A 13,359-nucleotide genomic window follows, 5' to 3' on the forward strand; every position below is an offset into this window, starting at 1 on the left:
AGGTCAACATTGGATCATTCAGAGATCCTCACTGAACTTCTGGAGAGAGTTTGCTGCACTGAAAGTAAAGGGGCTGAATAATTTTGCACGCCCAATTTTTCAGTTTTTGATTTGTTAAAAAAGTTTGAAATATCCAATAAATGTCGTTCCACTTCATGATTGTGTCCCACTTGTTGTTGATTCTTCACAAAAAAATACAGTTTTATATCTTTATGTTTGAAGCCTGAAATGTGGCAAAAGGTCGCAAAGTTCAAGGGGGCCGAATACTTTCGCAAGGCACTGTATGTGTAATATGGAGAATTGATGGTTCAGCATTCTGTCTCCAGCGACGTTTCAGCATGGTCTCCAGCGCTTCCTTACAGAAGCCCAAGACTGAAGGGTAGCTATGGCAACTCTGAACCGCACTCTGCAAGGAAAGAGGTTTTTGAGAGTTTATTTGAAGTTTAAAAATAGGGCGCAATTAACATGCGTATTTGTGCCGCTCAGAAATAGCTGGGTTGTTATTCATTCATGGAAGCGTTTATTTGGAGGATGATTGTCTGCTATACACAGTAAATATAACTCCAAGAAAGATACAATGGAGTGGAGAGTGTTACGGCCATTTAATATGTTGTCCTATCTTGAACATTCATACAGATGTACCGCAGAGGGTCTGCAGCCTGTCTCTTATGAAGGGTTCAGCAGGAAAGACGGTGATGAGAGTTTGTTTGGACGTAATGCGCAATCCTGGTCTTTAATCTGCTCTGACTCAAGTTGCTCTTTCTACCACAATGATACAAACTAGAGGTCTATCCGAGACTCGACCCGGGTCCTGAGCGGGTCCGGGTCCAAAATACAAACTTTCCCCTCTTGTCAGGGTCGGGTCCACATTTACGCAAGTATTCAGAGCCTTTACTCCATACCTTGCTAAAGCACTGTTGGCAGCGATTACAGCCTGGAGTCTTCTTGGGTATGACGCTACAAGCTTGGCATACCTGTATCTGGGGAGTTTCTCCCATTCCTCTCTACAGATCCTCAACCTGTCAGGTTGGATGGGGAGCGTCGCTGCACCTCTATGTTCAGTTCTCTCCAGTGATGTTCAAGTCTGGCCTCTGGCAGGGTCGTTGTCCTGTTGGAAGGGGAACCTTTGCCCCAGTCTGAGGTCCTGAGTGCTCTGGAGCAGGTTTTCATCAAAGATCTCTCTGTACTTTGCTTCGTTCATCTTTGCCTCAATCCCAGTCCCTCCCGGGTGAAAAACATCCCCACAGCGTGATGCTCTCTCCACCATGCTTCACCGTAGGGATGATGCCAGATTTCGTCCAGACGTGACACTTGGAATTCAGGCCAAAGAGTTCAATCTTGGTTTAATCAGACCAGAAAATGTTGTTCCTGATGGTCTGAGAGTTCTTTAGGTGCCTTTTGGCAAACTCCAAGCGGGCTGTCATGTGCCTTTTTACTGAGGAGTGGCTTCCGTCTGGCCACTCTACCATAAAGGTCTGATTGGTGGAGTGCTGCAAAGATGGTTGTCCTTCTGGAAGTTTCTCCAATCTCCACAGAGGAACTCTGGAGCTCTGTCAGAGTGAACATGGCTCTTGCTCTGAGTCCACCTGTCCTGTGGTAAATTCAATTGAGTGGACATGCACTGTCAACTGTGGGACATTATATAGACAGAACCCACCATTGACAGATCATGTCCACTCAATTGAATTTACCACAGGACAGGTGGACTCAAGTTGTAGAAACATCTCAAGGATGATCAATGGAAACAGGATCCACTTGAGCTCAATTTTGTGTCTCATTGCGAAGGGTCTAAATACTTACGTAAATAAGCTGTGTTTAAATTTTTATTTTATTTTAATTCTTTGTCATTATGGGGTAGTGTGTGTGTGGATTGATTCTATACCTTTTTTCTGCAGTTTTAGAATAAGGCTGTAACGTAACAAAAACTTTATCTGGTGCCTCGTACCACCAGTCTGGCCACATTCCAATCCTGCTCCAGCACCATGCATCACTCTGAGTCAGCGGCGCCAAGTGCACTCGACTTGGAATGGGCCTGCAGTTTCAAACTAATTTGAATGCACTGCCACTCATTGGCCATCAATGTCAACACGGAGACAGATGAGTTTGCAATCTGTCAAGACGACCAGATGTTGTCCCACCCGAGGGACATCACCCAAAATTCCTGGCCACGACAATAGGACAAATGTCACTGATTTTAAAAACGGAATGCCATCGTCTGAATATCAGCAGAATATATTTCGGTGGCCTGGGGGAGAAATGAAACAGAGATTCATGTGGGCCAAGAGGGATGTCACGTGTTGCCGTCTGGTTTGTCTCTTTAGGCACTGCCCAGAGTACCAAGAAGTAAAGAATGCAAACCCTCTCTCTCTCAATGCTATAAATGACTGTGTTCAAGACGGTTGCTTGTGAGGTCTGTAGATGCACTGTGTTTTCTCCCCACGACACACTTAATAACAGGCCTTCAGCTCGATCACACACAGCGCCACACATGCATAATTCATGAACAAGATTAATCTGTCTCTACTCTGGCAAGGCTTAAAAGGCACCCCACCCCACCTTTCCTTCCCACTCTCCCCTCTTTCCCCTTCTCTCACCCACTTCCATCTCTCCCTCTCACCTTTTATTTGGTTGGTCCTCTAAGGTTGGACTGTGTGATCATGCTAATGCAGCTGTTTGTCCATTTTAATTATGGGCTGCTTTGAGTGTTAGATTTTACCCAAGGAAGAAATAGGCCCACTAATATTCCTTCTGTCAGTCACCTGACTTTACTCTTCTCTGTCTCTGTGTCTGCCTCTCTGTCTGTCTCTCTGTCTCTGTGTGTTTGGGTCTCTGTGTCTCTCGCTCTTTGTCTCGTCTGTCTCTCTGTCTCTGTGTGTCTGGGTCTCGCTCTCTGTCTCTCTTTCTGTCAATTCAATTCAAGGGGCTTTATTGGCATGGGAAACGTGTTAACATTGCCAAAGCAAGTGAGGTAGATAATATACAAAAGTGAAATAAACAAAAATTAACAGTAAACATTACACATACAGAAGTTTCAAAACAATAAAGACATTACAAATGTCATATATATACATATATATTTCTGTATATAGTCTGTATATACACTGCTCAAAAAATAAAGGGAACAGTTAAACAACACAATGTAACTCCAAGTCAATCACACGTCTGTGAAATCAAACTCCACCTAGGAAGCAACACTGATTGACAATAAATTTCACATGCTGTTGTGCAAATGGAATAGACAACAGGTGGAAATTATAGGCATTTAGCAAGACACCCCCAATAAAGGAGTGGTTCTACAGGTGGTGACCACAGACCACTTCTCAGTTCCTATGCTTCCTGGCTGATGTTTTGGTCACTTTTGAATACTGGCGGTGCTTTCACTCTATTGGTAGCATGAGACGGAGTCTACAACCCACACAAGGGGCTCAGGTAGTATAGCTCATCCAGGATGGCACATCAATGCGAGCTGTGGCAAGAAGATTAGCTGTGTCTGTCAACATAGTGTCCAGAGCATGGAGGTGCTACCAGGAGACAGGCCAGTACATCAGGAGACGTGGAGGAGGCCGTAGGAGGAGGAGCAAGGAGGAGCAGGAGGAGCACTGCCAGAGCCCTGCAAAATGACCTCCAGCAGGCCACAAATGTGCATGTGTCTGCTCAAACGGTCAGAAACAGACTCCATGAGGGTGGTATGAGGGCCCGATGGGTAGAGAGAGAAAGAGACGGGTAGAGAGAGAAAGAGACGGGTAGCGAGAGAAAGAGACGGGTAGAGAGAGAGAGAGACGGGTAGAGAGACAGAGAGACGGGTAGAGAGAGAGAGACGGGTAGAGAGAGAGAGACGGGTAGAGAGAGAGAGAGAGACGGGTAGAGCGAGAGAGACGGGTAGAGAGAGAGACGGGTGGGTAGAGAGAGAGAGAGAGAGATGGGTAGAGAGAGAGAGAGATGGGTAGAGAGAGAGAGAGAGAGAGAGAGACGGGTAGAGAGAGAGAGACACGGGTAGAGAGAGAGAGAGAGACACGGGTAGAGAGAGAGAGACGGGTAGAGAGAGAAAGACGGGTAGAGAGAGCGAGACGGGTAGAGAGAGAGACGGTTAGAGAGAGAGAGACACGGGTAGAGAGAGAGACACGGGTAGAGAGAGAGACACGGGTAGAGAGAGAGAGACGGGTTGCGAGAGAGAGAGAGAGACTGACAGAGAGAGAGAGAGAGAGAGACGGGTAGAGAGAGAGAGACGGGTAGAGAGAGAGAGAGAGAGACGGGTAGAGAGAGAGAGAGACAGGTAGAGAGAGAGACAGGTAGAAAGAGACAGGTAGAGAGAAAGAGAGAGTCAGGTAGAAAGAGACAGACAGACAGGTAGAGAGAGAGACAGGTAGAGAGAGAGACAGGTCTCTCTACCTGTCTCTCTCGCTCTCTTACCTGTCTCTCTCTCTACCTGTCTGTCTCTCTCTACTTGTCTCTCTCTCTCTACCTGTCTCTCTCTCTCTGTCTCTCTCTCTACCCGTCTCTCGCTTTATTTTATTTTGACTATTTTCTACATTGTAGAATAATAGTGGAGACATCAAAACTATGAAATAACACATTTGGAATCATGTAGTAACCAAAAAAGTGTTAAACAAATCAAAATATATTTGTTATTCTTCATAGTAACCTCACTTTACCTGTCTCTCTCTCTCTCTCTCTCTCTCTCTCTCTCTCTCTCTCTCTCTCATTTATATATATATATATATATATATATGAAAACAAGATTTACGGTATTACTGGCTTAGTACACAAGTGGGCCATAAAAGTGCAAAAATGACCATTGGGCATCTATTACCAAAATGCTAACAAACTTAGCACAAGTACTAGAGAATTTCCATAGAAGTAATATAATGTGCACAAACAAAAAATAACTAATTGGAAAGACAAGCAATCCAGCTCATTAAGTTACTCATTACCAGTCAAACGTTTGGACACCTACTTATTCCAGGGTTTTTATTTTATTTCTACTATTTTCTACATTGTAGTATGTATGTCCAAACTTTGAATGGTACTGTACATTTGGTTGAATTCAGTGTTAAATATATATTTGTTTAATTGGGTTGAGATTGGTGGGGGAAAAAACAATTCCCTTGTGTTGATGGCTTTTTGCAAATCCAATCCTTTTTTCTGGTTCATTCAACGTCATCACATTTATCGTTCTTGTTTAAATGACGTGGAAAGTTTTTGCCCAGTGTGATATCAGCGTTGCCAGCCTTTATAGTGGGGAAAGAAAATGGGACACCTTTGTTTCACACCTTTTTTTGAGAGACAACCCCTGAAGGGACAGTTGATGAACTGAGGGGACGGGAGTAAATAAGTGAGAATGGGAGAACATAGACACTTGATATTAACGTTTTAACTTCTGGCTGTGCCACTCATTGTGATGGTAATGCATTTGACTGTACCTCATGACTTCCATGGCGGTTTCCAATCCAACCACTCCTTTCAGATTTTGACCCAGGAGAACTTTCCCTGGAGGCGTGCCAAGGTTTAGTCCCCAGACAGAGATGCTCTCTGACACACCATGCTGCCTGTTCATCTGAGGCGCTGCTATCCAGCGTGGTGCACTACACCGACTTCGCTCGCTCTCAATCGGGGGGGTGGTTGTGATGAGCACTTTGGCATCCCCCTGCGATCTGGGTCATGCCGCAGCAGGGTGGTCTGCTGGTGACAGGGCTGTTCCACTCAGCCGGGTGTGAGGATGGGTGAAGACATGCCCATCTGTCTGCCTCAGTCATACTCTCGTCCTCGACCAGGCTACAAGAGACTCCCGGCAATGTTCTATTCGATACACCATAGGATACAACAGTACTGAGAACTTTCTGAATAGTTCTAGAAGCATGCTTTGTGTGTTAAGTGGGACATATGTAACTGCACCCATCAGCAGTGTGTCAGGCCATTTCGTTCCAAAGCGTTCACAAATAGGCAGGACAAGTTAGTCACACTTGCTCATTGCAACTTCTCTGATAACTGGATGCACATATTTCTTAATACCCAGCTGGCTACCCAGGAACTTTTGGATCAACTTTTGCTGTGTCTAATGTGCAGTGCACCCACATCAGCCCAGAGTAAGGGGATCTGTCTCCATAAGCACAATGCAGCTAGCTGTCTGGCTTACTGTGGCTATCTCTGAGTCTCTCGACAGGATGCTAGCATCACTTGTCAGCCGGGATCTCGCTCCACACTGATTGGACTGGCTGTCAGGTTGGGCTTAATGGGCTCTGACTGCTTCTTCTCCTGTCTGCGTCTCAGTCCACACGCAGCCCCAGCTCAGAAGTTTAGAGAAGCATCACTGCACCCCAGCAGGGGCGTCTGAAACCCTCATTACATAAACCTTGTTTAAGGGTCTGCTCGACCAAGGCTTTGATGGTCCCCTGTGGCCTGATGTAAGTATGTTCATGGTCAAGTAAATAATCTCCTATTTACTCTGAGGAGTACCTATTCAACAGTTTGACAACAGCCGTTGGACCTTTTTGTTTGATACCAGCACTAGAACACCTGATTCACCTCGTCAACCAATCATCAAGCCTTTGCTTAGCGGAAACACACGTGCTAGTGCAGGAATAGAACAATCGTGCAATAACTGCAACAGTTTTCCAGAGAGATGGATTAGACCAGACGATAGCATAGCAACACAGATCCACAACCAGCCTGTGTGGAACCTTCCAGCAGGGCTTTAAGTGATCCACTGGTGTGCCGCAGAGGTGAGCCCACCTCAGATCAATGGGCTTGAAGGTCATCGGTTTTGTCTTTCTCTTCTGACAGGGTCCAGCAGTAGCTTGTTGACTGGGCCTTGGCCAACACAAACAGCTGGGCTCGATCCGTCAACCCGTATAGAAAACTCCAAGTCAGACTAGCTTTGAATTAGCCTTAGTAATTATGCCTGTAAAATGAATGACAGTGAGAGGACATGCGGCATCGCATATTGACCCCCCCCTCGCTCTGATTCTTCTTCGCTTGTTTGACTGAGGCATGCTTCCTTCACAGATGTTTGTGACTAAATGACCATTTGTATTCCCTCTGCTTATGTATGGAGCCTATTTGTCAGGAACCATGGGCTTTACGACACCGCCACATATGAGAGCCATTTTCTTACACACAGAAAGAGAGAGAAGGACAAATGGAGTGAGAGAGAGATGGCTAGACAGTGGGGCAGAGCAAGATCCGATCCATTGCACTATTAACTAGGGACTGTGCCTGGATTGCAGCTTAGATGACTGTTCTTTCCAAACACACAACCCAGCCCTCCTCGGGGCAGCATTTGACTCGTATTTATTTAATTCAGTGTAATGGTGTTTGAGTTGAGTATAATTTCCAGCCTTTATCTCGTGTATAACACCTTTTTCAAACACTATTAGTATCAGCATCTCCAGTTACTGGTGCTGACCTCAGTATACCCGGCTGTGTACTACCCAATTCCCCGGTGCATCTTGCCCGAGGTGTGAGCGGCATTCAAGGTTTGCACCGGAGTGACTTAGTTACCACCAGCTCTGGTTGCAGAGTGAGCTTGTTAGGGAATGAGGCGATGGGTGTGGGAGTGTTAGCTTGACTTGGCAAAATCATCACTTTATTTTGGGGTGCTAAATGGGTTACCTGCCTGTGTTGCTCGCGGGGAAGAGTAATGCCTTGTCTGCCAACAGGCCCCCAAGCTGCATAGAATAACTCTCTCCTTATTGTTTCTCTTTCTGTTTTTCTTTCACTGTTTTTACCCCCCCCCCCCCCCCACACACACACACACACACACTACACTCTGACCTTATCCTGCTTCAGTTGTTTTGTTGAATCCCTGCATATGTATTATATTATGTATCATAACATGCTGTGGTTCATGAGGATTCTGACCTGGTGGGACAATGTTTCCATGACATGTTATGATGAGGGAGTGGAAGGGTGTGTGTGTGTGTGGAGAGAGAGAGATTCATGAATGGTTTCTTTATGATAAGATTGTATTGTCGAGGATGGTCTTTGAGACCCTGGTAAATCTAGATCACCCCATGCCCACATAATGTTCCTACTGTCACCATCCAGTACAGTAGCATGATGGTAGTGGGTCTGGAGTAGGGTTGTGGCGGTCACCACATTTCCTCAGCCTGTGATTATCAAGCTGTCGGTCTCATTGACTGTTAATTAACAAACACATGTAGCATCTCCTGTCTTCCACACAAGCCACTGATGCAGACCTTTTGGAACACCTACATTTTAAAACGTCTAATGAATCCATGTAATATAGCCTACACCATCACAATGAATCCATGTAATATAGCCTACACCATCACAATGAATCCATGTAATATAGCCTACACCTTCACAATGAATCCATGTAATATAGCCTACACCATCACAATGAATCCATGTAATATAGCCTACACCTTCACAATGAATCCATGTAATATAGCCTACACCATCACAATGAATCCATGTTATATAGCCTACACCATCACAATGAATCCATGTAATATAGCCTACACCTTCACAATGAATCCATGTAATATAGCCTACACCATCACAATGAATCCATGTAATATAGCCTACACCTTCACAATGAATCCATGTAATATAGCCTACACCATCACAATGAATCCATGTAATATAGCCTACACCATCACAATGAATCCATGTAATATAGCCTACACCTTCACAGTAAATCCATGTAATATAGCCTACACCATCACAATGAATCCATGTAATATAGCCTACACCTTCACAGTAAATCCATGTAATATAGCCTACACCTTCACAATGAATCCATGTAATATAGCCTACACCTTCACAATGAATCCATGTAATATGATCTCTGAGAATTAACAGTCACACAATTTTATTTTAATTTAACTAGTCAGTTAAGAACAAATTCTTATTTTCAATGACGGCCTGGGTTAACTGCCTGTTCAGGGGCAGAACGACAGATTTGTACCTTGTCAGCTCGGGGATTTGAACTTGCAACCTTTTGGTTACTAGTCCAACTCTCTAACCACTAGGCTACCCTGCCTACACCTTCACAATAAATCAATTTAATATAGCCTACACCTTCACAGTAAATCCATTTAATATAGCCTACACCTTCACAGTAAATCCATGTAATATAGCCTACACCTTCACAATAAATACATGATTTATTTTAGACAGGTCTAAAGAAGCATGATTTGAAGAAAATGTAGTGTATTTCAGAAGAACAGAATAGCATACTCTGTTGTCCTGATCTGGCTATGCCAAATGGCTTTGGGATACACTAGTTCATTTAGCGGACAAGATTTGCTTAGAATTCCATGACATTATTTTATAGTATGAAGAATACAATTGAACTAAGCTGAATAAAATAGAAAGGATATTTTCTCCAAACGATTTGAGGGAGTGCGTACATACGGCTATTCTGTGTTGAGAACTAGGTATTCCTTTATGCTTAATTTAGAGAGATTAATGTGACTTAAGTTCTACAAACGTTGGGCTATATATTTTGATTTTTAATACGTTGTAAGGCTGCATGATTCAACTCTAATGATGATTTGGGAAAAAGTAGCTTGAAAGCCATGAGCTCTGCTTTTTTTTTTTTTTTGCGCAGGCTGTACACAATACATCAATCTCTCATTCACAATTTGACAAGCACTTGATAATGCCTAGAATTTCACAGCAGCATCCCCTTTGTGTGGCCGTAATGCACCTAAAAAAAATCCATGCCTTTTGCGACCTTCTCCCTGAGTGCTGTGCCCGTGATTAGGTCTTTCTCACAGGCTACAAGTGAAGACAGACGCATCGGGGAACCAAACTGCGTACATCCTTATCCAATTCCAAGTTGTATATTGAAGATATTGGAAGAACGGTCCACAATTACTTTTCGTCAGCCAACAAGATGTGTAGGCCTAACAAACAGCAAAAGCACTAGCCTATGTCATTCTACTATCCCCCATAGTACAAAAGTTAACCTATTCTGTGTGAGAAATACATATTCCAAACATAGTCTGGGACACTTGAGGGATGCAATGTGGCTGACACAACAGATCTGAACATTTAGTTTAAAATGTTGATAAACTATTAGACTATTTCTTAACATTATAAGCTATAAGCACAAATATTCAATTAGTGGAAAACACCATTATCAAAAGTTAGTTTAGCCACTTTAGTTGTGATACGAACCTTATCAAAACATATAGGCCTAAGGGCTAGGCTACATGAGGTGTGATACTAACCTTATTAAAACATATAGGCCTATGGGCTAGGCTACATGAGGTGTGATACTAACCTTATTAAAACATATAGGCCTATGGGCTAGGCTACATGAGGTGTGATACTAACCTTATTAAAACATATAGGCCTATGGGCTAGGCTACATGAGGTGTGATACTAACCTTATTAAAACATATAGGCCTATGGGCTAGGCTACATGAGTTGTGATACTAACCTTATTAAAACATATAGGCCTATGGGCTAGGCTACATGAGGTGTGATACTAACCTTTTTAAAACATATAGGCCTATGGGCTAGGCTACATGAGGTGTGATACTAACCTTATTAAAACATATAGGCCTATGGGCTAGGCTACATGAGGTGTGATACTAACCTTATTAAAACATATAGGCCTATGGGCTAGGCTACATGAGTTGTGGTACTAACCTTATTAAAACATATAGGCCTATGGGACTATGATTCGAAAAAGGCGCAAAAAAAGGCATTGTTTCTTATGCTGGGCATCATTCACAAGTGAGAATATACAGTTACAGTCTGAAGTTTACATACACCTTAGCCAAATACATTTAAACTCAGTTTTTCACAATTCCTGACATTTAATCCTAGTAAAAATTCCCTGTCTTAGGTCAGTTAGTAGCACCACTTTATTTTAAGAATGTGAAATGTCAGAATAATAGTATCGAGAATTATTTATTTCAGCTTTTATTTATTTGATCACATTCCCAGTGGGTCAGAAGTTTACATGCACTCAATTAGTATTTGGTTGCATTAAGTAAAAGGCTAATATTGTCACCCATCAGACTATTCTTGATTTAATCTTGTCTTTACATATAATAAATAAAATGTGTGAGATTTGTTTTGATTTAGAATGGACCATTATTGTGTACCTGGCAGCGGGAAAACATGTAATCTATGCACTTAAATTAAAATTGGAGACACTTTTTGCGTGGTTAATTTCATGCCAGCCAGGTAGGCTATTGTCCTGTTGTAAATATAAGCAATGTGCTTAATATTAGGAAAGGTGAGAAATAAATATAGTAGGCCTAGCCTACTATAGTACGCTGATGGAATTCTCCTCTTTTTAGTAGAGCCCATCACTTTTTCTCACGCTATTGCATAGCCTATAGAAATGTGTGTTTTTCATTAGATTACATTTGTATTGATATCAGAGTGATTAGAGGGTTCTGAAATTGACACCCTTGCTAAAGATGAGCAATAATGACTGTATAAAATAAAACATTCAAATACTGAGCTGTATTGTATGCTCAAATAAATGGGGAAATTATTTTATTGCTCAGAGATTTTGTTGAACAACAATTCTTCTCAATAAGGTAGTGGTTGAAATTATTGACACCTTTTTAAAGATTCTTATAAATATAGTAGTCATAAGTTTTAATGCGTTGTCCCATATTACTTCTACAGTAATGTGGATGCTACCATTATTGCACATAATCCTGAATGAATCGCAAATAATGATGAGTGAGAAGGTGAGTGTCAAATATCATACCCCCCAAGACATGCTAACCTCCCCTGTTATAAGTAATGTCTTGGGTTATTACCTTTTAACCCACTGTAATTTTCTTTCACACAAATCCTTGCTCATACATTCTGCCTTCTCTCCCTTTTCATCTCTGTTGCTTTGAGTGCAGTGTGACAACAAGCCAGTGGCACGGAGCAGAGACGCCAAGGACATTGTATCAGAGAACTGGCTCATCTGAAGAAGTAGAGAGGAGACCTAGCCTTATTTACTGGCTTTAGGTGACTAATGGCGCCTTAAATTAGTAGTGACGTGCCGTTCATTTAATCAAACTGTTTACAACTGGCCCTGTCAACGAGATTCCTCCAGACCCAGATTGATGTTGCCATGGTACTGCGCTTTTTATTAATTATTAGACTGGTTAGAGTGTTGTGGAAAGGGGGACTGTTCAGAGAGTATGTGTGTACATGTTCATGCTGGTATCTATGGTATTGTTATACTTTTATCTTCATATTCTCAAGAAATGCCAAGACACATTGCACTAAGAAACATCCATGGCTTTTGCTCTAGTAATGGATGAATATAAAACGGTTAGTTCCAACCCACCCGTAATGCGTTGTGTGTCGTACCACCTCGTTTCCAATCTCGTTAAGCATTACAGGTTGTCATGTGCCAAGCTGGCAGCAGCAGCCACAGTCAAACCCTTCAACGGTCTGTTGTTTGCTGCCTTAAATGAATCCGTTGCTCCCTAAGCTGTTCTTAGGCTATTGGCTACTAGCTACGCACATCTAATTAGTATTAGCTGGACAGAATCATAACAAAACAAGGCCTATGTCATAGTAGTGTGTTCTAACCCAGTCCTCTATGAGATGGACACTGCTGTTGCACATATCTGTTATTTCAGTATGATATTTGAGCAACACTTTACTTAAAACCTGACGGTACTGTATAATGCTTTATAAACATGTATGAGCTGTTATATAATGTTTTAGAATACAGCTTTATACGGCTGTATAAAGCCCCCCCAACTTTTCCTTCAGTACAGCTTCAATTCATCAGGGTATGGACTCTACAAGATGTCGAAAGCGTTCCACAGGGATGCTAGCCCATGTTGACTCCAATGCTTCCCAAAGTTGTCAAGTTGGCTGGATGTCCTTTGGGTGGGGGACCATTCTTAATACACACTGGAAATTGTTGAGCTTGAAAAAGCCAGCAGCGTTGCAGTTCTTGACACAAACTGGTGCGCCTGGCACCTACTACCATACCCCGTTCAAAGGCATTTACCCTCTGAATGGCATATATAGTGGGGCAAAAAAGTATTGTCAGCCACCAATTGTGCAAGGTCTCCCACTTAAAAATATGAGAGAGGCCTGTAATTTTCATCATAGGTATACTATGATGAAAATTACAGGCCTCTCATCTTTTTAAGTGGGAGAACTTGCACAATTGGTGGCTGACTAAATACTTTTTTGTCCCACTGTATACACGATCCATGTCTCAATTAAATCCTTCTTTAATCTGTCTCCTCCCCTTCATCTACACTGATTGAAGTGGATTTAACAAGTGACATCAATAAGGGATCATAGCTTTCACCTGTATTCACCTGGTCAGTCTGTCACGGAAAGAGCAGGTGTTCTTAATGTTTTGTACACTCAGTGTATATCTATTTATCTCTCTCTGTCTCT

At 42.6% G+C, this 13,359-nt stretch overlaps 1 protein-coding gene across 3 annotated transcripts in view; it reads left to right on the top strand.

Moving 5' to 3' along the window:
* The window catches only part of LOC110486505 (rab GTPase-activating protein 1-like), a 145,304-nt gene that overhangs the window by 67,268 nt on the left and 64,677 nt on the right, over window positions 1-13,359 (top strand). The window contains exon 1 of one of the 3 annotated variants that reach the window (XM_036947684.1): window positions 11,936-11,955. The exons of the other annotated variants lie outside the window; for them this stretch is intronic. The gene's annotated coding sequence lies outside the window, so the exon portion shown is untranslated. Of the gene's footprint in view, window positions 1-11,935; window positions 11,956-13,359 lie in introns of those variants that run through there. 3 annotated transcript variants of the gene reach the window in all.

The sequence above is a fragment of the Oncorhynchus mykiss genome, chromosome 1 (assembly GCF_013265735.2).
Source record: "Oncorhynchus mykiss isolate Arlee chromosome 1, USDA_OmykA_1.1, whole genome shotgun sequence".
Taxonomy (NCBI): Eukaryota; Metazoa; Chordata; class Actinopteri; order Salmoniformes; family Salmonidae; genus Oncorhynchus; species Oncorhynchus mykiss.